This window comes from Cervus canadensis, chromosome 17 (assembly GCF_019320065.1).
Source record: "Cervus canadensis isolate Bull #8, Minnesota chromosome 17, ASM1932006v1, whole genome shotgun sequence".
In the NCBI taxonomy this organism is placed as follows: domain Eukaryota; kingdom Metazoa; phylum Chordata; class Mammalia; order Artiodactyla; family Cervidae; genus Cervus; species Cervus canadensis.
In genome coordinates, this window is record NC_057402.1 from 9,151,529 (window position 1) to 9,178,185 (window position 26,657).

At 46.2% G+C, this 26,657-nt stretch overlaps 1 long non-coding RNA gene across 1 annotated transcript in view; it reads right to left on the reverse strand.

Moving 5' to 3' along the window:
* Positions 1–1,082: 1,082 nt before the first annotated feature.
* Positions 1,083–26,657, reverse strand: part of LOC122419759 — a 55,907-nt gene continuing 30,332 nt past the window's right edge. Inside the window, exon 3 of the long non-coding RNA XR_006262982.1 lies at positions 1,083–3,582. This is a non-coding gene — a long non-coding RNA (uncharacterized LOC122419759). The remainder of the gene's footprint in view (positions 3,583–26,657) is intronic.

Sequence of the window (26,657 nt, forward strand, 5' to 3'; positions counted from 1 at the left end):
ATTCTGCTGGTTTCGAGCTGTGTGACCTTGGAAAAGTCGATCAGCATTTCTGAGCCTTTCTCCTCATCTTCTAGGGCTTTGCAGGTGGCTCAGTGGTAAAGAGTCAGCCTGCCAATGCAGGAGATGTGGGTTCTATCCCTGGGTCAGGAAGATCCCCTGGAGGAGGGCATGGCAACCCACTCCAGTATTCTTGCCTGGAGAATCCCATGGACAGAGGAGCCTGGCGGGCTACAGTCCATAGGGTCACAAGGAGATGGACACACACTTCATCTTGTGAGACGGGGTCAGCACGGACATCTCAGGGGCTGTTGTGAGTGTCCCTGAGGATGGGTGGGAAGTATCAGCCCTCGGGCTGGTCATTTGCTACTGTATCCAAGGCTGGGCTACTCGTGCCAAGGCTGGGCTCAGCACACCAAGCCCCAAGGCCACCGGCTGCCTCCCCATCACATCCCCACGAGACGCCTTGAGATCATGAAGGAAACTGTGAGTTTGCCCAGTCCGTGTTCTCAGACTTTGCTAAATGAGGGCAGAAATGAAAGGCTCTCTCTGCAGGAGACAGCGCTGCCACTTGGGTTGGCAGTCATTGAACGGACAGCTTTATTTCCAGGCTGTGGATTAGGACAATGTAGAAAGACCATCAGGGAGCTGTTGAGAGGATCGGAAAGGCAGTTTTTCCCCTCAATAAATTTCAAATTAGTACACTTGAAAAATCACCAGGGCTTCCACAGTCCAAACAAAACACTTTCGGTGGAACAGAGTCACATTCAGTTTTGTCCGCTTAAAAAAAAAAAATCAGGACCTCCCTGGTGGTCCAGTGGTTAAGACTTCACCTTCCAGTTCATGGGGTGTGAGTTCGATCCCTGACTGGGGAGTTAGGATTCCCAATCAAAAAAAAAAAAAACCCAGAAAACAGGAAAAACAAACAACACTGTAACAAATTCAAAAAACTTTAAAAATGGTCCACATCAAAAAAAAAATTCTGAAATAAAATAAATCAAAAATATGTATAGGTAAAGGAATGACATGAAGGTTAAAAATACCCAGATGCTGGAGGAAAAAGAAAAAAAAAGGACGTCGGTAGATTTTTTTTTTTCCATTGCACCTTTATTGTTTACTCTGTTCACGGTTCAGAATTCTCACACAGTCTTTCTAGAACCACACGGAACCTGTGAGATGGCTCCCTCCCCCAACAGTCCATGATATGTCTAAGCAGCCTCCTCTTGGCCCTCCTCCTCAAGTCCTTACATGTACAACGTTCTGCCAGGGTGCAAGGAGTTCCCAAGGGTTATTTATTCTTGGGAAGGAAGGAGGGCGGGGAGCAGAGCTGGCCCTCAGCAAACCATCGGTGAGCATCCGGCCCTGAGGGCCCTTTCCCGGCCAGTGCCTGTCTCTCCATTCCCTCTTTTCCAGCATTTGATGCCCCTCACTGGGCTAGGGAATCAGACAGCTCTGGGAATTTGCGTTCTGACTCACCACTACCAGCTACCTGACCTCGGGGAAGTCTCCCCCATGTGAGTCCCCCTTTCTTTCTCTATGATGTAGGACAGAGACTCTCTAGTTCATTTCCTGTGAGCATCAATAACTGAAGGGATACAGAGTCTGGCACAACGCCTAGCACACAGTGTGTCCTGAACACACATCAACTTCTGTTCCTTCTGGTGGGGAAGAGGAGACTCCTGATGAGGGCCAGGTGCCAAGGGCATCTGCTTTAAAAAGTGCCTGGTCCCTAACGCAGTCCAAGAAGTGACTCTCTAAGGGTGAAATTTCAGACACCATGACATCAGGAGGGAGAGAGACCTGGCCGTGATCTCCTGGACATCATTCGACTCCACCTAGGTAGCCTGCTGCTTCTTTTGCCCACAGGCAAGGCTGGCGCTGGCAGAAGGAATGCTAACCTTCTTTATAAGCCCATGCCGCTGCAGCCAGTGAAAGGCCCCATCTCAGGGAGGCAGGAGAACAGGGCACATTTATCCTGATTCAACTGTCCCTGCCAGGGAGGAAGTCGCTTCATGTGGGTGTAGACCAGGAGCCTGAAGAAATGTAGCAATCTTTTGGGGTGAACGTTGCATACCCTTCTAGTGCTCCTGAAAAGTCACCTGTTGCAGGGGTGTCCTCCCAGCCTGAAACAGCCAGGTGAGCTCTTATGGTGGGGGGAGTCCAAGTGTCATTTACACCCCTACCTACTTTGCAAAGGCTCCCAGGAGGCTCAAGAAGGGAATTACGCTCCTAACACTGAGCTTTGCCCCCCTTGTCCTTCCCACCCATCTTTCATGGCATGTGGCCATTAAAATCAAATCTCATCGACAAATGGTCACAAGAATGAAATAATGCTGCCAATGAGAAGCTGAATACTCCATCCTATAGTTGATCCACAGATGTAGCCGCGCCCTTCCTCCATGGTATTCCTTGTAAAAAAAATTTTTTAAAGCTGATCTATATCACTCAGCCCTGTTCATGCATAATTCTCAGTAAGGATATGGTACATCCAAAGTCCACATGCCCACGACCGTTTTACATCTCCAGTATAACAACAAAAAGTCGCTCAATGGACAATCTTAAAACATGCACCAACCAAGATCACAGCTGGTCTTATGGGAAAATGTCCTCCAGACCGAAAAGCACGAGAGGGAGAGAGAAGGGAAACGATTCCAAATGAGAGAATGAGGACTAGAGCGATTACACAACATAACAAGTGCAGTCTAAGGTAGATACAGCAGGTAAAACCAAGGAAAGCTGTATGGATCCAGGAGTGCCTTTCCAAATATTTGGTTCATGCTAAAAAATAGAGCACATTTATTAAAAATATATATTTATAAACCTTGATATGAACAGATACACACATCAAGCCAATGAAAAAAAGAAAAAATAAGTTATCTCCCCAGTATCAAATAGTTAGACACTTTTGATGAATGGGATGCTTGTTAAGGATTGTCCCTGTGGTTTTTTGGTACCAAACAGTTCATCGAGTTAGGAGGAAACGCATGTCCTGGGAGAGAGGCCAAGAGCTGTGTCTGCTGTGAGCTGTGTCCACCCGTTCCTCTTTTTGAACACGTGACATCCGTCAGCGACCTGGGATAACCCATCTCTGCACCCGTCCACTCCCTGATGGTGTCAAAGGGCAGTCTTCCAAGCGTCCTTTCGGGTCCCCTGCCAACGACGTTGAGTTCCTTGCTGTGTGAATGAGTTTTGGTGGATTCATTGTGCTTTAGTGTCTGCTCCTCGCAGTAGGGTTGGTTGATTTTGGTGACCCTTTATCAAGTTCGAAGGTGCATCTGATCGAGCGGTGTGTGTCGGTCAAGGCTGCGTGTTGGCGCAGTGTCCGGTCACTGATCTGCCAACACACAGGACTCCTCCTGTCTTTTGGCCATCCCGAGGCCTGAGGACCCACTGGGCCATTCACAGAGTGGTGTAGATGTATACAAATATGATGACGATCAGGTTCAGAATGGTCCCAATAATTCCCAGCATCGCCAAGACACTCTCTTCTTTACTCTCCTTTTCCTGGCCTCCTCTGTCTTCATCATTTCCACCTGTGATTACCATCTTGGTGGCAAATGTCTTTATCTTCCTCCCCAGACTAACCTGCAATTGGAAAGAGGCAGCACAAAAAAATGACGGTTTATAAGCATCCTCTCCAAAGCCTGGCAGACTGGGTGGGGGAGTGAGTTCATGTCTGGGGATGAGGTCTTGGGTGGGCCCAAAACGCTCATGGAGAAAACTTTGGGACGCACTGCTCTTTGGCCATGGAGAAATGGCAGGGCATGGCTGATCAGTTCCAAGGATGAAGATCATGATATTGGTGTAAGGAGCTCAGCCCTGGGGTTCAGCTTGGCCACCACCCGCTCTACTGGGATTCTGTTTTAGTCCTTTCCCTTGAAGCAGAGACAGAGACAGCCACACAGTCATCCAACAAAAGCACGTGGGCTCTCCCACAGCAGCGGGAATTTGACACGCGTTCATATACTAGATCCCACCCTAGACAAGTCCAGTCCTGCACGTGCATGAAGCGGGCAGGCCGGCATCATGGTCACACTGTACTTTAAACACTGGCCACCCTGCGAACAAGGGTGACCGAACATAGGGAAGGCAATTTACTGAGACCAGAGAGGATGGAAACGGGGGACGGGGAGAGCATCATAAGAATCCCACATCACCACCAGTGGGAGCACACACTGGTCAAATCATTCTGGAAAGTTCCCTGGCATGACCCAGAGAAGGAAAGAGATACTCCCCAACGGGGCTTAACACCTGACCTCCTAGGTGTTCATCTTAGAGAAATCTCTGTACCTGTGAACTTGGAGATGGTGACAGAAATGCTCCTGAAGGCTTCAGCTGTGACGGCAGAGGACCAGAAGTTACCCAAGCAGGCATCAAGAGTTGAAGAGACAGACACGTGGCTCCTACGATGGACGCATCCACACCAGAGAATATGACACGGCAGTGAAATGAACGCACAGCGGCTACACATGACGGTGTGGATGAGGCCTCATCTCACATGAAGAAGCGTGGTGCAGAGAACGCCCACAGCACGTGTCAGTTCATAAAGACTCAACCAGGGCACAGCAAACAAGTACATTTAGAGATGCACACTTTGGTGTTTGTAAAATTCAAGAGAATGACCAGCAGAATTCAGGAGAGTGGCTACTTACAGGAAAGGACAGAGCGGGAATCCCCTCGAAGGAGCACCAAAGACCTTCAATATACTGGTCATTTTCCATTTGTGAGGCTGTGCGGGAAGCATGTGGGGGTTCATTTCTTATCTTTATCCTTTCAACTGTTTCAGAGATCGCCTGACGTATATGACGTATTTTGTAATAACTAAGATATTTCTATTTATTCTTTAAAATCATAAATATGACCATTCAGGGGGCCTGGGGAGCAGCTGAAGCCTTCTTTTCCACTGATGACTAATCCAAACAATGTGGGGGGGGGAATGACTAATGTGTATGAGGTGGCAACAGTAATCGCCTGTCCTACTTGATGAGATGGGACAGGGACCAGGCCAGGGCCTCTGGCTGCATCTCTTTTATTAGAGAGCTGTGTCTTTTCAAGCTAGAGGGCTTTTCAGGCTCCAGAGTGGTGACAATTCATTTTCTCCGTCAACCTGACTGAGTCCTGGATCCTGGGGTGCCCAGACGTTTTTAAAACATGATTCTGGGTGTGTCTGTGAGGGTGGTTGCTGGATGAGATTGACATTGGAATCGGTAGACGGAGCAAAGCAGACTGCCTTCCCCAGTGTGGGTGGGCCTCATCTAAGCAGCTGAAGGCCTGAATGGCAAAAAAAGGGCTGAGTGAGAAGGAACTTCTCCTGCCCGACTGCCTTTGAGCTGGGACATCAGCTGTTTCCTGCTTTTGAATCCAGACAGAAACCTAGGCTCTTCTTGGGTGTTGAGCCTGCCAGCCTTCAGACTGAAATGAAACCATCAGCTCTCCTGAGCCTCCTGGTTGCTGACTCACTCTGCAGATCCCAAGACTTGGGGGTCTCCATAATCACATGGGGCTTCCCAGGTGGCACTAGGGGTAAAGAACCTGCCTGCCAATGCAGGTTAGATGTAACAGACACAGGTTCGATCCCTGGGTCAGGAAGATCCCCTGGAGGAGGGCATGGCAACCCTCTCCAGTATCCTTGCCTGGAGAATCCCACGGACAGAGGAGCATGGTGGTCCAGAGCGTCGCACAGAGTTGGATATGACTGAAGTGACTTAGCGTGCATAACGATATGAGCCAATTTCTTATAACAAACCTCTATCTCTCTTTCTATCTATCTGTGTCTCTCTCTCATTGGTTCTGCTTCTCTGAAGAACTCTTGACAAGTCAGTTCAGGGATCAAAGGATATTTCAGACAAATATGAGAAGAATCACAAAAAAGGACTCCAGGAAGGCAGAGAGGATGGCTGCCAGGTGAGACGCCTGCACATCTCTCCCTTCCTCTGGGCACATGGGCCCCTGCAAGGGCCAGGTCACACCTTGGGAATCTAGTCTGGGTTTAGGACACAGTGTCTGTGGATAGATTTCTGTGTGAAGGAAAGACACACAGTGAAGACGCAGGGAACTGACGCAACAGGCATATGTGCACAAATGAACAAGCGTCTGCCTTAAAGGGAAGTCTCATTCCCTTCACAACTTTGGTTTACTTGACAGACTTAGAGTGGGTTCCTACCACCCTAAAGTGGTCAGGGCAAGACTTCATCTTTTCAGAGCTCTCCACTCTGTCCTAGCCAATGGAATGAAACTTCTTGGAATAACATCTGTATACAGGATGTAACTTCTAACTAGAATTGCTTTTTAAATGAAAAAGTAGCTTTGGCTAGGCAAAGCTTCCAGGCTGGATATGTTTGGTTTTCTTTCTTTTTCTTCCCAGTACAGTTTTTTTAATGATGTGTAATACCCAAACAGAAAGGCGCACAGACTTTACATATACTTGATGAAAATTCATACCTGTTAGCTGTCACCAACATCAAGAAACAGAACCTTCACGTACCCTAGGAGGCTCCCTATTCCATTCAATCCTGTTCCTCCTGCCTCTTGAAAACCATTACCTTGATTTCTAACATCCTAGCTAGTTTTGCCTGTTTATGGATTTTATAGAAACAGAACCATAGAGGATGTCCTCTTTTGAGTCTTTCCCCCTTCAATGTTATGTTGATGAGACTCACCCATGTGTGTGCAGCTGTAGCTTGTTCATTCGCATTGTGAACAGTACTCCATTATATAAACAGACCCACTATGTATGCATTTATTTTACTGCTGATGGGCATTTGGGTTGCTTTCAGTTTGAGGTCATTATGCTGTTCCGAACATTCTTTTACATTTCTGCTGGCAAACACACATATGCATTTCCCCAATGTTTTAAATGAAATTTTTCACATACAGCAAAAAAAAAAAAAAACACTTTATACTGAGCACCCATACACTCAGCAACTAAATGTCACTATTAGCATGTTACTATACTTGCTTTTAGTCACTCACCTAGAGCCAGACATCCTGGCGTGTAAAATCAAGTGGCCCTTAGGAAGCATCCCTACGAACAAAACTAGTGGAAATGATGGAATTCCAGCTGAGCTATTTAAAATATAAAAGATGATGCTGTTCGAGAACTATACTCAATATATCAGCAAATTTGGAAAACTCAGCAGTGGCCACAGGACTGGAAAAGGTCAGTTTTCATTCCAATCCCAAAGAAGGACAATGCCAAAGAATGCTCAAACTACTGTACAATTGCAGTCATTTCAAATGATAGCAAGGGTAATGCTCAAAATCTTTCAAGCTAGGCTTCAGCAATACACGAACTGAGAACTTTCAGATGTACAAGCTGGGTTTCAAAGAGCCAGAGGAACCAGATATAAAAATGCCAACATTTGCTGGACCATGGAGAAAGCAAGGGAGTTCCAAAAAGCCATCTACTTCTGTTCCACTGACTATGCTAAAGCCTTTGAGTGTATGGATCACAACACACTGTGGAGAATCTTTAAAAGATGGAAGTACCAGACCACCTTACCTGCCTCCTGAGAAACCTGTATGCAGGTCAAGAAGCAATAGTTAGAACCGGACATGGAACAACAGATTGCAAAATTGGGAAAAGAGTAAAAGCTGTATGTTGTCACCTGTGTATTTAACTTATATGCAGAGCACATCATGTGAAATGCCAGGCTGGATAAATCACAAGCTGGAGTCAAGATCGCCAAAAGAAATATCAACAACCTCAGATATGCAGATGATACCACCCTAATGGCAGAAAGCAAAGAGTCTCCTGATGAAAATCAAAGAAGAGAGTGAAAAAGTTGGTTTAAAACTCAACATTCAAAAAATGAAGATCATGGCATCTTGTCCCCTCACTTCATGGCAAACAGAAGAGGAAAAAGTGGAAGCAGTGACAGATTTTACTTTCTTGGGCTCCAAAATCACTGTGAATGGCCACTGCAGCCATAAAATTAAAAGACATTTGCTACTTGGAAGAAGGAAAGTGATGACAAACCTAGACAGTGTATTAAAACACAGAGATACCACTTTGCCGACAAAGGTCCGTATAGTCAAAAAGTTACGGTTTTTTGCAGTGGTAAAGAATCTGCCTGTCTCAATGCAATCCCTATCAAGCTACCAACGGTATTTTTCACAGAACTAGACCAAAGAATTTCACAATTTGTATGGAAATACAAAAAACCTCGAATAGCCAAAGTAATCTTGAGAAAGAAGAATGGAACTGGAGGAATCAACCTGCCTGACTTCAGACTCTACTACAAAGCCACAGTCATCAAGACAGTGTGGTACTGGCACAAAGACAGAAATATAGACCAATGGAACAGAATAGAAAGCCCAGAGATAAATCCACGAACCTATGGACACCTTATCTTTGACAAAGGAGGCAAGGATATACAATGGAAAAAAGACAACCTCTTTAACAAGTGGTGCTGGGAAAACTGGTCAACCACTTGTAAAAGAATGAAACTAGAACACTTTCTAACACCATACACAAAAATAAACTCAAAATGGATTAAAGATCTAAATGTAAGACCAGAAACTATAAAACTCCTAGAGGAGAACATAGGCAAAACACTCTCCGACATAAATCACAGCAAGATCCTCTATGACCCACCTCCCAGAATATTGGAAATAAAAGCAAAACTAAACAAATGGGATCTAATGAAACTTAAAAGCTTTTGCACTACAAAGGAAACTATAAGTAAGGTGAAAAGACAGCCGTCAGATTGGGAGAAAATAATAGCAAATGAAGAAACAGACAAAGGATTAATCTCAAAAATATACAAGCAACTCCTGCAGCTCAATTCCAGAAAAATAAATGACCCAATCAAAAAATGGGCCAAAGAACTAAACAGACATTTCTCCAAAGAAGACATACAGATGGCTAACAAACACATGAAAAGATGCTCAACATCACTCATTATCAGAGAAATGCAAATCAAAACCACAATGAGGTACCATTACACGCCAGTCAGGATGGCTGCTATCCAAAAGTCTACAAGCAATAAATGCTGGAGAGGGTGTGGAGAAAAGGGAACCCTCTTACACTGTTGGTGGGAATGCAAACTAGTACAGCCACTATGGAGAACAGTGTGGAGATTCCTTGAAAAACTGGAAATAGAACTGCCATATGACCCAGCAATCCCACTTCTGGGTACACACTGAGGAAACCAGATCTGAAAGAGACACGTGCACCCCAATGTTCATCGCAGCACTGTTTATAATAGCCAGGACATGGAAGCAACCTAGATGCCCATCAGCAGATGAATGGATAAGGAAGCTGTGGTACATATACACCATGGAATATTACTCAGCCGTAAAAAGAATTCATTTGAATCAGTTCTAATGAGATGGATGAAACTGGAGCCCATTATACAGAGTGAAGTAAGCCAGAAAGATAAAGACCATTACAGCATACTAACACATATATATGGAATTTAGAAAGATGGTAACGATAACCCTATATGCAAAACAGAAAAAGAGACACAGAAATACAGAACAGACTTTTGAATTCTGTGGGAGAAAGGTGAGGGTGGGATGTTTCAAAAGAACAGCATGTATATTATCTATGGTGAAACAGATCACCAGCCCAGGTGGGATGCATGAGACAAGTGCTCGGGCCTGGTGCACTGGGAAGACCCAGAGGAATCGGGTGGAGAGGGAGGTGGGAGGGGGGATCGGGATGGGGAATAAGTGTAAATCTATGGCTGATTCATATCAATGAAAAAAAAAAGAAAAAAAAATAAATAAAACATAGGGAAAGAGAAAAAAAAAAAAGAATCTGCCTGTCAATGCAAGAGACACTGGAGATGTGGGTTTGATCCCTGGGTTGGGAAGATACCCTGGAGTAGAAAATAGCAACCCACTCCAGTATTCCTGCCTGGAAAATTCAATGGACAGAGGAGCCTGGCTGGCTATAGTCCATGGGGTCGCAAAGAGTCGGAGATGACTGAGCACACACATCATTTTTCTAGTAGTCATGTATGAATGTTTCAGTTGAACCATACAGAAGGCTGAGCACTGAAGAACTCATGCCTTCATATTGTAGTGCTGGATAAGGCTTTTGAGATTGCAAGGAGATCAAACCAGTCCATCCTAAAGGAAACCAAACCTGAGTATTCATTGGAAGAGCTGATGCTGAAGCTGAAGCCCCAGTGCTCTGGCCATCTGATGTAAAGAGCTGACTCGCTGGGAAAGACTGATGCTGGGAAAGATTAAGGGCAGGAGGAGAGGGGGTGGCAGAGGATGAGATGGTTGGATGGCATCACGGACTCAATGGACATGAGCTTGAGAAAACTCCAGAAGATGGTGAAGGACAGGGGAGCCTGGTGTCCTGCAGTCCATAGGGTTGCAAAGAGTCAAACATGACTTACCGAACAACAACATTTGTTTTCTCAGATACCTATCCCTGCATCTATCCAGCCATCTTTTTGGGGTGCATTTCAAAGTGAACTACAAATATCATTATCTATATCACTCGCTCAGTCATGCCCGACTCTTTGCGACCCCAGGTACTACAGCCCGCCAGGCACCTCTGTCCATGGGATTTTACAGGCAAGAGTATAGGAGTGGGTTGCCATTTCCTTCTCCAGGCAAATATCACCCCTCTAAATACTTCCCTTTAAATACTGCAGCATACATGTATTAACTAGATTCAATGTTTGTTTGCAATGTTTTCTTTTGATGTAAATCTGTGCCATTTCCTATTGGCTCCATCCACCTAAGAGAACTGCTAGGGTATAAGGTATAAGTGGTTGTATCCACTCACTTGTTTCTGAGTGCGAGGTTGGCCCCTTCTTTTATCTTGGTGATTCCATGGCCTTCGCATGAGGTCACAAGAAGGAAAAGGGACACCCACTCCCTTCTCTGCCCTGAACAGACATCTTCCCAGGCACCAGTTATCTTTCACGGGTCTCCTGTTTCTTGCAGTTCCTTTAGCTAGACTTGATACTAGTTCCTTTACCTCTCCCTGAGAGAGCAAGCTTCTGAATCTCCAACCCCAAGCACAGGGCTTGGCATGGACCAGGCATTCGGGTAAGGGCACTGCAGGAATGAGTGAGTGGGTACTGCGGTGGAGGGGGCGGTGGAGGTTGGGGGGTGAATCTGGCCATCCCTGTCTCTGCAGGGCAGAGAAAAGATCACCAAGGTCGGTCTAAAGAGACACAATTAGTGCTGCCCTCAAAACCCAACACCCATCATCGCGGTCACTCAAGCAAAACAAAGTGCCAGTCACGGAGGCTGCTTGGTTTCAAGGCTTAATTTAGCCTCTTCCCCGAGTTAACCCGAGACAGCTCTGACTCAGGAGGAAGTGGAGGAGAATAATCAGGCCGACTGTGTTTACTTTCTGAGGTCTCTGCAGCAAACCGGGAGCCCAGAAGAGGCCTTCTCCGACTCCCAAGAGCTGCATTCCCAAAGTCTGCCTCCGAGCGGCTTGAGTCATCAGCCTGAATTTCCCCAGAGAAACTGCGTTGGGGGTGCAGCCGGATTCCCAAGGGAGCCACCGAGGGTTTCCTCGGAGAGTAGTGATTGGAACACGGTTTTCCTTGGGAAAACCTGTCTGGCCAGGGAGTGGAGGAGAATGAAAGAGGTTGGGAGATTAGCTGAAAACTAGACCAATGACAGAGATGGGAGGGGAAAATAAAACCAAAATAAAACAAAAAGGAAAGGTGGGGCCTAGGCAACGTCTGACGTGAGTCCAGCTGCACAGGTTAAGTTCATTCATTCAATCCCTCACTCATTCCTTCCTTCCAGGACCTGGAGCGGGGAGAGGGGAGCGAGAGTTAACTGCTAATGGGAAAGGTGTTTTTTGGGGGCATGATAAAAATGTTCTAGACTTAAATTTTGGTGATGGTTGCACAAGTCTGAATTGTACACTTTGAAGAGGTGAATGCGGTGGTTTGTGGATTTTATCTCAACAAAGAGGTTTATCTCAAAAAGAGAGCATTTGCAACAGTAGTGGAAATATAAACTACCTAGAAATCAATCTAACAAAAATATGTAAAATTTTTTAAAAAGAAAAGTTTACAGACATAAAGTTGCACCTACATAAGAAGGAAGACACACCATCTTCAAGGAGTGCGAGAGTCAATATCTAGAAAACATGAGTTCTTCCTAAGATGATCTATATACAGAGCTACTGCAGTCAAAATTTCTACAGGGTTTTTGGTGCTACCTAGCAGGCTGATTCTAAAATGTATATCAAAGTGCCGAGAGATAATAATAGCCAAATTATTTATTAAAGAAAAATAAGGAAGGGGAACTTGCCTAATAAGACGTCATGAATTATTATACAGCTTTAGGACTTAACCCTTAGAAAGATAAGTCAAAAGAACAGAAATAGAGCTACACATATGTGGACACTGCTCATCACTGGGGAAAATGGGCTTCTGGATAAACAGTGCTAGAATAATTGGGTAACCATATAGAAAAAATCAAACCAAATTTCACCAGTTCCAGGTGGATTACAAACAACTGCGAAAAGGAAAACTTAAGAACTTTTATAAGACTGTATAAGTGAATATCTTTATGACCTTGAGGCAGAGGATAACTTATTGAGACATAACAATTCAAACTATAAAGAAAAATAGTAATAAATTCAAAAACATTAAATTTAGTACCTCTGTTTATACAAAAATCATAAAGTTAAGCCATAATCTGGGATATATATATATATACACACACATATGTGTATGTACTATGTGTCTATCATATACATACTATATACACTGTATATCATACATATCGTGTTAGTGTCACGCCAGTAAGAAAATGATAAAACTCCCAGTAGAAAACTGGGCAAAAACCATGTTCAGGCACTTCTCAAAAGAGTAAGTAACCGTCGAGAAGCTAAATCAGAGAAATGCAAATTAAAATACGATGAGAAAAAAATAATAATAAAATACAGTGAGTTACTACCCAACAGCCATGATGGACAAGAGGTGAAAAAATCAGAGAAAACCATTCAATACTGACAAAAGCTGTAAAGCAACAGGGAGGCTTGTTCACCAGCTTCAGGAGTACTGGGGCCTTCCAGATGGCTCAGTGGTAAAGATCCTCCTGCCAATGCAGGAGACGCAAGAGACACGGGTTCGATTGCTGAGCCGGGAAGATCCCCTGGAGAAGAGGATGTCCTCCCCAGGGACAGAGGAGCCTGGTGGGCTACGTCCACAGGGTTGCAAAGAGTCAGACATGACGGAGCGACTGAGCACAGGCAGAAGCAGAGCTTGGTCACTGTCACTTTGTAAGGCAGGATGCTATCATCTTATAAAGCTGGATATGCTCAGACCCTGGTGACCCACCATCTCACCTGTGGGCACACACCTAGGTACACCTGCACCAGTGGCCCACAGCGGCCAAGAATCTTGACAGAGAGCAATGTCAGTGTTAGCAACATGTTGGGAACAACACAAATGTCCATCCACAGTGGCCTGTGGATATATTCTGTACGGCGTGAAAAGGAGTAAAATGCTGCAGGCTGCAAGAATAAATCACTAACATAACGTAGATTAAAAAGTAAGCTGCCAAAGACTACACAAAGGATAGTTCCATCTATATAAAGTTCAAAAACAGGGAAAACTGAACAAGTTGTTTAGAGGTTGAGTGAGTGAAAGTCACTCAGTCATGTCTGACTCTTTGCCACCCCATGGACTTAGATAGTCCATGAAATTCTCCAGGCCAGAACACTGGAGTGGGTAGCCTTTCCCTTCTCCAGGGGATCTTCCCAAGCCAGGGATTAAACTCGGATGTCCTGCATTGCAGGCGATTCTTTTACCAGCTGAACCACCAGGGAAGCCCAAGAATACTGCAGTGGGTAGCCTAGCCCTTCTCCAGAGGATCTTAAGCCCAAGAATACTGCAGTGGGTAGCCTAGCCCTTCTCCAGAGGATCTTCCCGACCCAGGAATTGAACCATGGTCTCCTGCATTGCAGGCGGATTCTTCACCAGCTGATCTATCAGGGATAAAATTACAAAGAAAAGCAAGAGGATAATAAACCAAAAGGCCAGGGGAGTGATTACTACCAAGTAGAGATGGGGAGTGGATGGGATTGGGGACCCCTGAAGTACTGGTAATATTTCTTAAGTGGAGAGGTGGGTACAGGATGCTTGTTCTTTACACCTTACATTTTCTAAATAGACTTTTGATATCCATCCAATAATTCACACAATTAATTAATGAATAATTATTTCAACTGAATACTTACTAATGAAACAAAGCTTATAATAAAAACAAATTTATAATTCATTAAAACAACTTAAAAAAAAAAAAAGATCCACAGGGTTCTAAAGACTAGAAGTATTGAGTGCTATGTAAATATGTATGTGTAAATTCCAGGAGGAGCACTGTGCTTTGTAACCAGGGAGAGGCCACCCTCTCTGCAAAGATCAAGGTGATGTTATGGTACTCTGCTCAATGTTAAGTGGCAACCTGGATGGGAGGGGAGTCTGGGGGAGAATGGTTACGTGTGTATGTATGGCTGAGTTCCCTCGTTGTTCACCTAAAATGATCACAGCATTGTTAATTGACTGTATTCCAATACAAATTAAAAAAAAAAAAAAGACCAAGGTGATTGTGCAAGGCAACAATACCTCAGGTTTTGACAAAGTGATATTCAGTGAGAAGAAATGACAGGTCTGCCCTCAAACGCATCTGATATCCTATCTCGGCTCTGTGGTTTACCAGCTGTGAGATTTGGGCAAGCGGCTTCACCTCTCTCAAACTCAGTTTCCTAATCTGTAAGGCGGGGGTTAATATTTAGCTTGTAGGACTAAATAGGATGGCTGTGAACTGTCTGGTTCAAGGACTGGCAATTACTGAGATTAAATGATGATGATGTGGATGGTGACTGGGACTTGTTCTCGTGGCCCCATGAGCCTCCTTTCCTCCAGCTAAACACTGCCCACCTCGAAGTGATTCATGCAGTCCCGCCTAATCACGATCCTGCTCCTGGAAAGATCCATTCCAAAATCACAGCATTTACGAGGAAAACGGTACTCCAGGAAAGGTTTTCCCAGCCTGGTGGGGCAGGGATATCCCCTCCATCATTCTGGGGCAGCACACCCACTAGTGCTGCCCAGAACCACACTGGCGTTGGAGCCACCACACCATGCTACGGAATCATGATGCTACAGAGCCACGTGGCCCTCTTCCTGTTCAAGGGAAGTGAGTGTTTGGAACCCAAAGACAGGACTGAGTATTCTGACTCTGTTACATTTCAGCAGGCTGACTTTTGCCCATGGAGCCACCCTGTGAGGCCATCTGAGCTTCCAGAGGACCCCTTCTACCTACCCAGTCCTTCTCCTCCATCTTCAGACCATCCACAAACTGGACACGCTGTTGTCTAGATGATTCATGTCCCAATTTTTTACCAGATTTCCAGGGTAATGCTAGCATCATTTGCATCACAAGTCATTTGACTTCTATTGTTTGCTTTCTCCTTCTATGCATATTTCTCTATCTTTTTTGAAAGATGCCATGAAGTCCAGCTAAGACTTCTAGGTCTACCAGGCCAGTGACCTTGCCAGAGGAGGACATGGCTGAGAGACGCAGTCCTAGGGATCCACACTGGGTCCTGGTGCCCTAGGTCCCCTCAATTCACTTGCAGGGTCCCCTTCTCTACACCCAATTTCTCAGAGCTATGTAGTAAGTCACAGATCTTCCTTCAGCTGCCACTTGGCAATCAACAGCAAACAGGGACTGAAAAAAAAAACTCACAGAATTATGAAATATTGTACAGCAGTTTAAAATGAGGATCAAAAGACCAAGTGGCCTAAAGGCAGATGCCCCAGCTATGAGATGGGGAAAAAAAACACAAGATATTGCAATTCAGTCCTGCTTAGGATTCCAAATAATAGTTTTAAAGCCTCACTAGAACAGGAGAAAATGCCTGGGGGAAGAATATTTTGAAATTTTCTGTAATGTAGTTGATTATGTTATTTTAGATGTGAAGAGCTGACTCACTGGAAAAGACCCTGATGCTGGGAAAGACTGAAGGCAAAAGGAGAATAGGGCGGCAGAGGATGAGATGGTTGGATAGCATCATCGACTCAATGGACATGAATCTGAGCAAACTCCAGGAGATAGCGAAGGACAGGAAAGCTTGGAGTGCTGCAGTCCATGGGGTCACAAAGAGTCAGACACGACTTAGCGACTGAACACATGTTGTTTATATTCCCTCATATTCAAAACACATATATGCGTAAATAAAACCATGAAGACTCCAAGTGCTTCTGTCTTTCTAAGAGCCTTAGAAAATTCACTATACGAGTGAAAAGGACAAAGCAGGCAGCCTTCTCTGTGACAGTATCTCTCTGTTGGGTGAAGGAAGTGGGGACGGGGCTGGAATTTGAGCTGGGAAAGGGGTGTGGCTGTGTGTGGTAATGCCAAATGTTAAAAGTTCTGACAGTGTTTTTGTTCCACCAGAGATACTCAGGTAACATGGAGCTGGTTTCGATACCCTTTAATTCTAGCAGAAATTCATTTTTCAAAATACTGCCAGTCTTGGGACTAAATCTGTGCTCCCTAACATGCTGAGAGGTACCACTCATTCCAGACAAGGAGAGGAGAGATTATTTCATTCAAATTCTTTCCAGGACTCACTGACCACCTTCCCAAGAGTGGCTCTGGCTCAACTGTAATTCCCAGTGTTTCTCCATCTCAAGGACATTTTGATATTGCTGGGGGGAGGAAGTTTCACTCCATCCTATTTAACAAGGATGAGCTTTTGCCTGGACATTCAGTAATGCTGGATGACAAATCCAGTGGATGGTGCCAGAGCATTAAAGAACCATTGACATCTCCCTAGAGAACAGACCTTAGTGGTCCCTTAAAACACAGTATTCCCTGGGGAACCCATGGACCAGGATTCCCATCAGTATCCTCCAAGCACCCACAGAGCATCTGCCAATGGAAGACCAGGTCCCTCGGGCATCTTGTGACCCAGGGAGGGGGAGACACAAACATCACTATGGTGATGTGAGCCCTGGGCACTGGGGAACACACAACGGGGGAGTCCCCACTCACCTGAGAGTCATGCAGGGAATTCTCCCAGGAAGATGGGAGGGAGCTAAGCTGAGACCCAAATGGCTAGCAGGACTAGTTCAGCCCATCTAGGGGAGAAAACTAGGCATTAGGAGATTGGCAGGTGCAAAGAAAAGGTGAATGTGTGAAAGGCTGCACGCAGTGAGTCTGGGCGATGAAGCATCCCAGTGAGTCTGGGGAGAGCTGAAGTCTCAGGGGGAAGAAGAGGCCAGAACAGGGGCTCTTGTAAATCACACAAAGAGTTTTGGAATTTATTCCACAGACTGTGCAATAAGTACATGGATGCTTATTTCATATTTATTATCTCAACCATACATATACACTATTTATACGTGAGATGGGCTTCCCCAGTGGCTTAATGGTAAAAAGTCCACCTGCAATGCAGGAGACACAGGAGACGCAGGTTTGATCCCTGGGTCAGAAAGATCCCTTGAAGGAGGACATGGCAGCCCACTCCACTATTCTTGCCTGGAGAATCCCATGGACAGAGGAGCTTGGCAGGCTATAGTCCACAGGGTCGCAAAGAGTCAAGACACGACTGAGCATAAGCAAGCACAAGCATACACGAGACACTTCATGAAAAAATTTACAAAACCCATGTAGCTCCTAAAATCAGACCCCGGTAAGTAAAAAATGGTAACCTGCTCTCCAAGATGAAATGTTCGGACCAGGTAGCCTCCAGCTCTGCCTCAGGAAATCAGCCGGGATGCGCTGTCCAAGGGACAGACACCCAGCACCCAGGCAAGGTCCTCTGCGGAAGCTGGGCAAGAGTTCTCCAGAGGACACGCTCCTGCCCACGTGCCCACACCCAGGCCAGGTGGCCACAGAATAGCCTGTGTTTCATTAGATGCTACTTAGGGCAGATGGCAGCTTGGACACACCTGTGAATTTACCCCCCTAGGGGTTCCAAAGAGCCATCGAAGAAAGAACATTTGTAAAGCACTTAACCTGCTCAACAAAGGTTTACAATTGTTATTATTATCATTACTGAGTCCAAGTTTGTACTGCTCATCAGAGACAAGTTGCTGGGACAAGGAATAGCTACTTTATTTGGAAAGCTGGCAGACCAAGAAGATGGTGGACTCATGTCCCAAAGAACCATCTTGCCCGAGTTAGAATTTGGGCTTCTTTTATACCAAGAGGGGAGGAAGTAAAGTCAAACATTTCTTGGTTCTGGTCAGCCTCCAGAAGGGATATGCTAGCTTCTTCCTTCCTGCAGTTATTCACAGGTGGGCCTGGCCAGGAGGTTTCCTATGAGCTAAACAAAGGTATTTTAGCTTAATGCTCATTACCTGGGAGACAGGGTTCCCAGAGATGGGCCATTATGCATAATATAAGCTTATGGGCATCATCCCTTTAGTGATTAACTTGTAATAAAATACAAAGGTTCTCCTTTATTGCATCATCATCATTGTCTTTTACTAACTGACAAGATATTGCTGTATCCAGCTTTTCATGAGACCTGTCACGATGTGACCAGTAACTACTTCTCTAACTACCCAAGAAGATAACAATTGTAGCTGCTAATTATATTGTCATCCAGCCTGTCAACCACTTGAAAAATATTCATTGAGCACCTACTCTGTGCCAGGCCCTATTTGAGAGTACTGGGATACAGCAGCAGCAAAAAGAAGTGCTTGTTCCCTTTAAGAGACACGGAATGGAGACTCAAAATAGTTACTGAACACCTACAACATGCCTGGCACTGCCTTAGGCACTAGGGATATGGCAGCGAATAAAACAAGGAACTCAAAAACTGAGTCAGGATCGACCCAGCAGCCAAAGTACTGCCCACCCCCTGCCTCTCTCTCATGCCTCTCACTCCGGTTCTACAGCGCCCTCCCCTCAACCCCCGCCGTGTTCCCTAACCTCAGCGCATCTGCCCACTCTCTTCCCAGCTTGGACAACTGCCACTCATCCATTCAGGTTCAGCTCACTTGGCAGCCTCTCTCCAAGGATCCCTTCTTGATGTCGGGGGGCCCACTGCAGACTGTGTTTTGAGCATCTCCAGTCCTATTCTGTAACCATTGCTTTATCTGGGTCCTTCCCTACTCAGCTCCTGAGTCTGGTTCATCGCCGGGACCCAGCCCTCCCCCACTTGGCCTGGAGTTCTAATGGTGTTCGTGTACTGAAATATAAAGTGAATGAATGAATGAAAAGATGGACTCAAGGGAGGCTGGGGAGGCCCAGGGCATCTTTCTTCTCTTGTCTGCCATCTACAAATGGTGACACCGTTTGCACTCAGAGTGAGCAATGGGCAGACTGGGACCAGCCTCCTACCTGCTCCTAACCTGGGGAAGAGCCTGGGAAAATCTCTCTGCACTCAGCTCACCCGTGTGATCAAGGAGAGTGTGGGTCCAGATAATAAGACATGGGGGCCCTCGTCGGTAGATGGGCTTGTTTTCTTTCCCACCTCGAAATCTGATGAAAGGGAGGCTTAGTTTACTATGTGGAAGGTAAGAAAAGTTTAAATACTGATATAAAGAGAAAAAACAGCTCCCTGTACTAACCCTTAAGGGTAAATTAATCAGTCTTTCTCTCACTCAGATGACAGTACATTTTTAGTTTTGGGAAAAATGAGTTATATTAGCCTAGGCTTCCCTGAGGTCATCAGGTAGCTCCAGGGCAAGATTGCTTAAACCCCTCAGTGGAAACAAGACACACCCCCACCAGCCACATCACATCCACCTGCCTGCTACTCCCTCTGGGCCATGGAGCCCCCTTGCTAGGAGAACCCACTCCCAATTCTCAGAAGAGGCAGGAAGTAGGGAAAGAGGTGGAGACTCTGGGGAGCTGGATCTGAGTTCCAGTTTGGCCCCCAATGAGCTGTGTCACCTTAAATACATCATCCTCTGTCTCCAGTCCTCATCTGTAATTAATTCAAGATGGACACAAACCTTGACTTTCAAGAAACAAACATTTTCCAACAGTTGAGGGTAAAGCTTACTGGAGGGAAAGTTGGCAACACCCAACAGAACTGCATATGCATTTACCTGCCAAGCTGGCAAGCTCACTCCTTGGACAGAGCTCTGAAGACAATGCCCAGCACTGCAAAAATATCCATGCAGTTTATTCAATGCAACATCATTGGAAAATGCAAAAATGTGATAAGCAACCCAAACACTCAGACACAGGAGGGAGCTGAATGAACTCTGGTATAGCCACATGGTGGAGTACTACGCAGCTGTAAAGAAGGAGGGCAAAAGAGTGAAATGAACTAATTTGGGGACCATTCCAGGACAAACGGTTAAATTAGAAAAGCAAAGAGTGAGAGTGGAATGCTACAATTCATTCAAGAATGAGGCTGTAAGATATACAACCTGCTCATCAATTCAGAAGAAATACAGAAAGGCTAAATTAGAAATGAAAGAGATGGGCTACCTAGAGGAGGTGAGAAAGGGGTCAAGAGCAGTCGAGGATGAGATCAGACTGGCAGGGATAAAGAGGGAGTGACATGTCTCCGAGTATATCTTCTGGTTCAGATCTGACGGAAAAGCACTGTGATGTTTTGTATGACCTTCATATGCACACAAAAAAAGCAACTAAAAGCAACCAAGATGTGAGAGAAACTCAAAACAGAATGTCAATGCTAACAAAAGGACCAAATTACTACAAATAGGTAATATAACCACACTGAAGAAGGTGGGAAGGAAAAGCATTAACTTGAGTGGCTTTGGAAAACCATAATTTGAATGTGTAGCGTAGCACTGAGGACAAAAGGTCGGTATACAAGGGCTGTCATCACTTAGTAAATGCATTTCTCACAGGGATGTGGGTTAGCAGTTCTGAAACTACTCTATATTGGAGTTAAATAAATGTATCTGAGATCATGAGAACTGGGCTTCTCACTGCTGGAGAAAGGAATTACAAATAAGGAAAGGAGAGAAGGTTAAGTGACCCTTGTGCTGTTGGACTGGAATTAGAACTATCAGGATAGACTTATGGTTTTTAATACACATACAGGTAGGTGGATACAGAAATACAGATGAGGATATATTCGTGTCATATATTCATCGCCATGTAATTCCCAGCTGTGTCCCTGGGAGGGTCTAAACGCAGTAACACCTCAGTAGCAATGAGCACACCCAACACCCGGATCTTGGTTTCTATATGCCATTCTCCAATGCAAGGAACCAGGACCCTTGGAGAGGTGGCTTGCCGCAGGATTTGGGAAAGGAAAATACAAGATCACTTTGAATATCTTACGACTTGAAAAAATAAAGAAACGCTCACACAAAAAATGAGTGGGGCTGCTCAAAAACACAAGTGCAAAATGGAAGGTGTCCCTAATATGAGGCCAAAGCTGGAACAACATAAGCAAGAAAATAAACAGCCACAGTAACAACTCATAGCTTATAGAATAATGCCAATATCCAGGGGTCTATATAGCTATAAATAATCACTTAAACAAATAAATGGGGGAGAAGGGACGGTTCTTTCTTACAGTAGAATTCCAAGTAATAAAAGCAGAAATAAAGAAGGAAATATAAGATTATCATTAGGCAAAGATTACAGTAATGACTGTTGTAGAAAAGACCCCTTGATGGATGCTAAAAGTAATGGGTGAAAATTTAGGGAAAAACAGCGTTTGCTTAGTCTCCCGCATAAAGTACCTCCCTCCAGACATCTATTAATTTGAAAGGAAAGATAGGAACTTGACAGTGGAGAAGCCTGGCAGACAGTACCTTAAACAAGTGACCAAGGTCAACATCACCAGTGATGAGATAGGGACACTATGAACCCCTAATAGGAGGCACCAAGGAGTACACAGCATCACCTCTGTGGGATCCCGCCCAAAAATGGACCACCTCGGTCCAAACCTGACAGAACATCGCACAAACCCAAACTGAGGGTCATTCTACAAAACAACTGATCAGTACTCTTCAAAACGGCCAAGATCATGAGATGCCAGGAAAGATAATGCAGCTGTTACAGACTGGGGGACGAAGGAGCCAGGACAATTAAGGGATGTGGGATCCTGGGTGGGACGCTGGAACAGGAAAAGAACCTTCATGGGAAACCTACTGACATCAGAGTAAGGTCTGAGGTTTAGTTAGTAGCCATATACGATGCTCTCTGCCTGGGTTTGCTCACTGCACTCTGACCATGCAAGATGTGAACTTGAGGGGACGCTGGGGGAGAGGAACTCTGTGCTATTTCCGCAACTTTCCTGTAAGTCTAAATTAGTTTTTTAAGAAGACCCAGAGGAATCGGGTGGAGAGGGAGGTGGGAGGGGGGATCGGGATGGGGAATACATGTAAATCTATGGCTGATTCTTATCAATGTATGACAAAACCCACTGAAATGTTGTGAAGTAATTAGCCTCCAACTAATAAGAAAAAAAAAAGAAGTAATGCTTAGCGTCATCATTCAGTTACGTCACAACTGCTTCTGCCAGCTCACCAGGCCTTTACCAGGCCCTACAGAACTGTTTGTGGCGTGTGTGTGTGCCTGCTCAGTCGTGTCCGACTCTTTTGCAGCCCCATGGACTGTAGCCCGCCAGGCTCCCTTGTCCATGGGATTTTCCAGGCAAGAATTCTGGAGTGGGTTGCCTTTTCCGTCTCCAGGGGATCTTTCCGACCCAGGGATCAAACCCGCATCTCCTGTACTGCAGACAGATTCCTTATCACCGAACCACCTGGGAAGCCCTGCTAAAGTGTCAGTCACTCTGTGGGGGCTGGGAAGGGCACCAATCCCTGGTGAAAGGAGCTCCAGAACGGAAGGGAACTTGCAGCACACTTTAACGCCCTCAGCCAGGGCTGCAGTCCTAAGAGGTCCACAGTCAGTCTCTGCAGAGTTCCCAGACTGGGTTGCCCCTCAGCTCCCCGACTCCTCTGCAGACACCCCACCCCCCTACAGCGCCCTGCTTCTCAGGAGCACCCAGGACTCAAGGCCTCCGCCTCTCAGGGGCCGAGTCTCAGGGCCCTGGGTTCCGGTCACTTCAGATTCTGCATTTCCGGAGTGACAACGGGGCCTGGCCGGCACCCACCTGCGCTGCACTTAGAACCAGGCCTCTGCCTGAGCGCAGCTCCCAAAGTTCCCATCTGAGAAGCCTGCTCGGCGACCCCGGGCCTGGGCTGCGGACCTTCGGGTCCGTCCCCATCCTCCAGGGGAAGACTGCTTTGCTCCAGAAGCTGACTGATGGCTGGCGCTCTCCTCCTGAGGCCGGAGGGGTCAGGCTGCCTCCTTCCCGAATCCAGCCTGTGCCTGCCTGCCCCTCAGCCCTGCCTATCTTGTGGCACGCATACCCCACTGCCCAGCATCCCACAGACCCCCAATGCCAACTGCTTGCCAGCCTCAGTCTGTCTGCCAGACCACCTTTTCCCAGCTCCCCAAAGACGCAGGTCCCGGCCAACCACTCAAGCTGAGCAGCGATTCTCCAGGTGTATCAGGCAGGACCCCAGGTCTATTCTCAGGCAGCTAGCAGAACCCACATTACATGGGAGTGAGCCATCAAACACATCCACAGCTCACAGCATCTGCCAAAACCCTCTTCCCCAGCTGTGGTGGGTCACAGATGACCAAACAGCCTCTGACACGCTCTACCCTGGAGAGGCTGGCATCCGCGTCCCCTCCCTTGGGGTGACAGCACGCAGTTGGCAGTGACCCTGTGCCGGTTTCTGGGTCCAGCCTTAAGACACTGGCAGCTTCCACTTCCTCCCCTCTGGAACACCGCACTCTGGGGGAAGCCAGGTGCCCTGAAGGAAGGCCAATATCCCTAGGACCGCCTGCTGCAGAGAAGCCTGATCCTGGCCCGTGGAGAGGAACGAGGAAAGAGAGGCTGAAAACCCCGGCTGTGCCAGCCACCCCACCCAGGTACCAAACGTCTGTGCGGAGGAACCTTCCAACCACATGACTCCAACGCAGGAGTCCTCATGCGGCAACCGGCCCACCAAGCTCAGTCCACCCGCAGAGCCTTAAGAGATAATAACCACTTCTGTCTCAAGCCACTGAGTTCTGGCTGGTTGTGCAGAGGATGAGACGGTTGGATGGCATCACCGATTCAATGGATATGAACTTGGGCGAACTCTGGGAAATGGTGAGGGTCAGGAAGGCCTGGCGTGCTGCATGAGGTCGTGAAGAGTCAGACACGATTTAGTGACTGAACAACAACAAGGCAGCAAGAGCTAACCCTGGCTGAAAGAGGCTTTTGTTTGCAATCCTTCAGGAGAGAGAGGCTGGTCTTCTTCAAGTAATAGCAAGTGATTACAGCAGAATTTGACAGTTAAAGCAGGCAGGCAGAGTCTTCTGGGAGAACAGCAAAGATCATGAACATCAGTTTTCTCTCTGTAAAGTGGGCGTCATAATTCCCCAGGGAGTCAGATGAGAACTGGGTGACCAAGCTGGCTGTATCTGAGATTTGTGTCCAATGTGTGTCATTGGGTGTGAATGGGGGGGCTTCATTCTGAAATCCACAGATCTGAGTTCAAATAGATCCAGACACCTATCAGGGACTCAGGGTGTCGAGTCTGGCTGCCCCTCACCTGGACAGTCCCACTTGGCTAAGCCTTCATCTCTCACTTCCTGCTGGCCAAGGGACCTTGGCCACACTGAGGGCAGTCAGGGGGGCACGGGGTGATGGAGCCCTTCCCAGGGGCCAGGCAGTGTTCTGGGCACTTCACATCCATGGACAATTTTAACCCTCAGAATAATCACAGAGGAGGAAGTGCTGTCATCACATTTTATCCAGCAGCAAAGTCAGGCCAGTGAGAGGAACGGACATCCCAAAGCAGGTCCCACAGCTGGGAGGGGTCAAGAGGCTCAGACACACATCTGGCTTTAAGAATACGCTTCCAAGTACCCTGTTCTATTGCTTCCTGGCAAAGGGCCACAAACCTCCCTCCCTCTGTTGATCTCTGAGCCTCAGTTTTCCTGGTGTACAAAATACGACGAGAACACCTACCCGCTAAGTGTCGTGCGGATTAATGAGAACTCACCTTGGTGCCCAACACACCTCTCTCTCCCTCTCCCCACCACCACACTTTGTGGGTGGAGGTTGCAAATAAAGGCTATCCCTGCTCCTTGGAAGAAAAGCTATGACAAATCTAGGCAGCACACTAAAAGGCAGGGCATCTCTGTGCAAACAAAGGTCCATATAGTTAAAGATACAGTTTTTCCAGTGGTCATGTATGGATGTGAGAGCTGGACCATAAAGAAGGCTGAATACTGAAAAACTGATGCTTTTAAATTGTGGTGCCAGAGAAGACTCTTGAGAATCCCTTTAGACAACAAAGGAGATCAAACCAGTCAATGCTAAAGGAAATCAACCCTGAATATTCACTGAAGGGCTGATGCTGAAGCTGAAGCTCCAGTACTTTGGCCACCTAATGCGAAGAGCCAACTCACTGGAAAAGACCTTGACACTGGGAAAGATTGAGGGCAAGAGAAGGGGGCAACAGAGGATGAGATAATAGGATGGCATCACCAACTTAATGGACATGAGTTTGAGCAAACTCCGGGAGATAGTGAAGGACAAGGAAGCCTGGCGTGCTATAGTTCATGGGGTCACAAAGAGTCAGACATGACTTAGCAACCAAACAACAACTGAGAAAATGTATGTTCCTTAATCTCCCCAAAAAATCACACAAGGGAAAGGACAATCCTTTTAAGGAAACTCAATATGAAGATCTTGAATGAATGAGAAACAGAAGAAGCTGAAGTGACTGTGGAGGAATGTGGACCCCTTCTCCTGCAGGGGACATGGAAGCAAAAGTCTCTATTCTTTGCCCCCCACTCCAGTCCAGGCTGAGCAGTTTAACTAGCATATGAAAAGGATGTGGCCAGAAAGTCCTTTAAAGCAGGTCCCCAAACCTTCGGGATCTAATGCCTGATGTAATGATGATAGAAATAAACTGCACCATAAATGTAATGAATCATCCAGAAACCACCACGCCCCCACCCCACAGTCCACAGAAAGGTTCTCTTCCACAAAACCGGTCCCTGGTGCCAAAAAGGTTGGGGACCACGGCTTTAAAGAAGTGAGTTCCTCACCCCATCTCCTGATTACCCAGCACTTGTGTGTCCCCATTTCTCAATACCCCTGGGGGAGGTCCTGGGGTTTCTGGAGGACCCAGCACAGTGCCTGTAACTGAGATTTCTTAGCACTCAGGTCTTGCTGAGCAAACAGCTCAGCCAGCTAGCTGTGGATCAACAGCCCATATTTCATGAATATTTTTCTTTGGAGAGTTGTACCCATCAACATTTCACTTTCTCAGGAGCATTTGCATTTTAATGTGAATTTTTCCTCGACACGACCAGACAGCTGGGTGGGTTTTACCATCGACTGAGATACCAAAATCCCATCTCTGCATATGGATTCTCCAAGGGTGTTTGTGTCCTGGCTGGAAATAACATCCGTCTGAATGATAGCTTTTCTGAAGAAGCCACTACTGACATTCAGAGAGAAGTAAGGGTTACAATTTTGATCCAATGCGTGTCTAAAACTAATGGGGAAAAAAAATTTTTTTTAATGGATTTTGCTATCAGGCCTCATCCTCCCCCAAACATATATAATATAGCTCCTGCCTACCTGTCCAAATTCCTCCTACTCTCCTCAGTCTTTCCTGTACCAACTGCACCCTCAACCCTTTTGGCAAATACCACCCCAGACCCTTTGCACTTGAGATTTCCTCTATCAGACA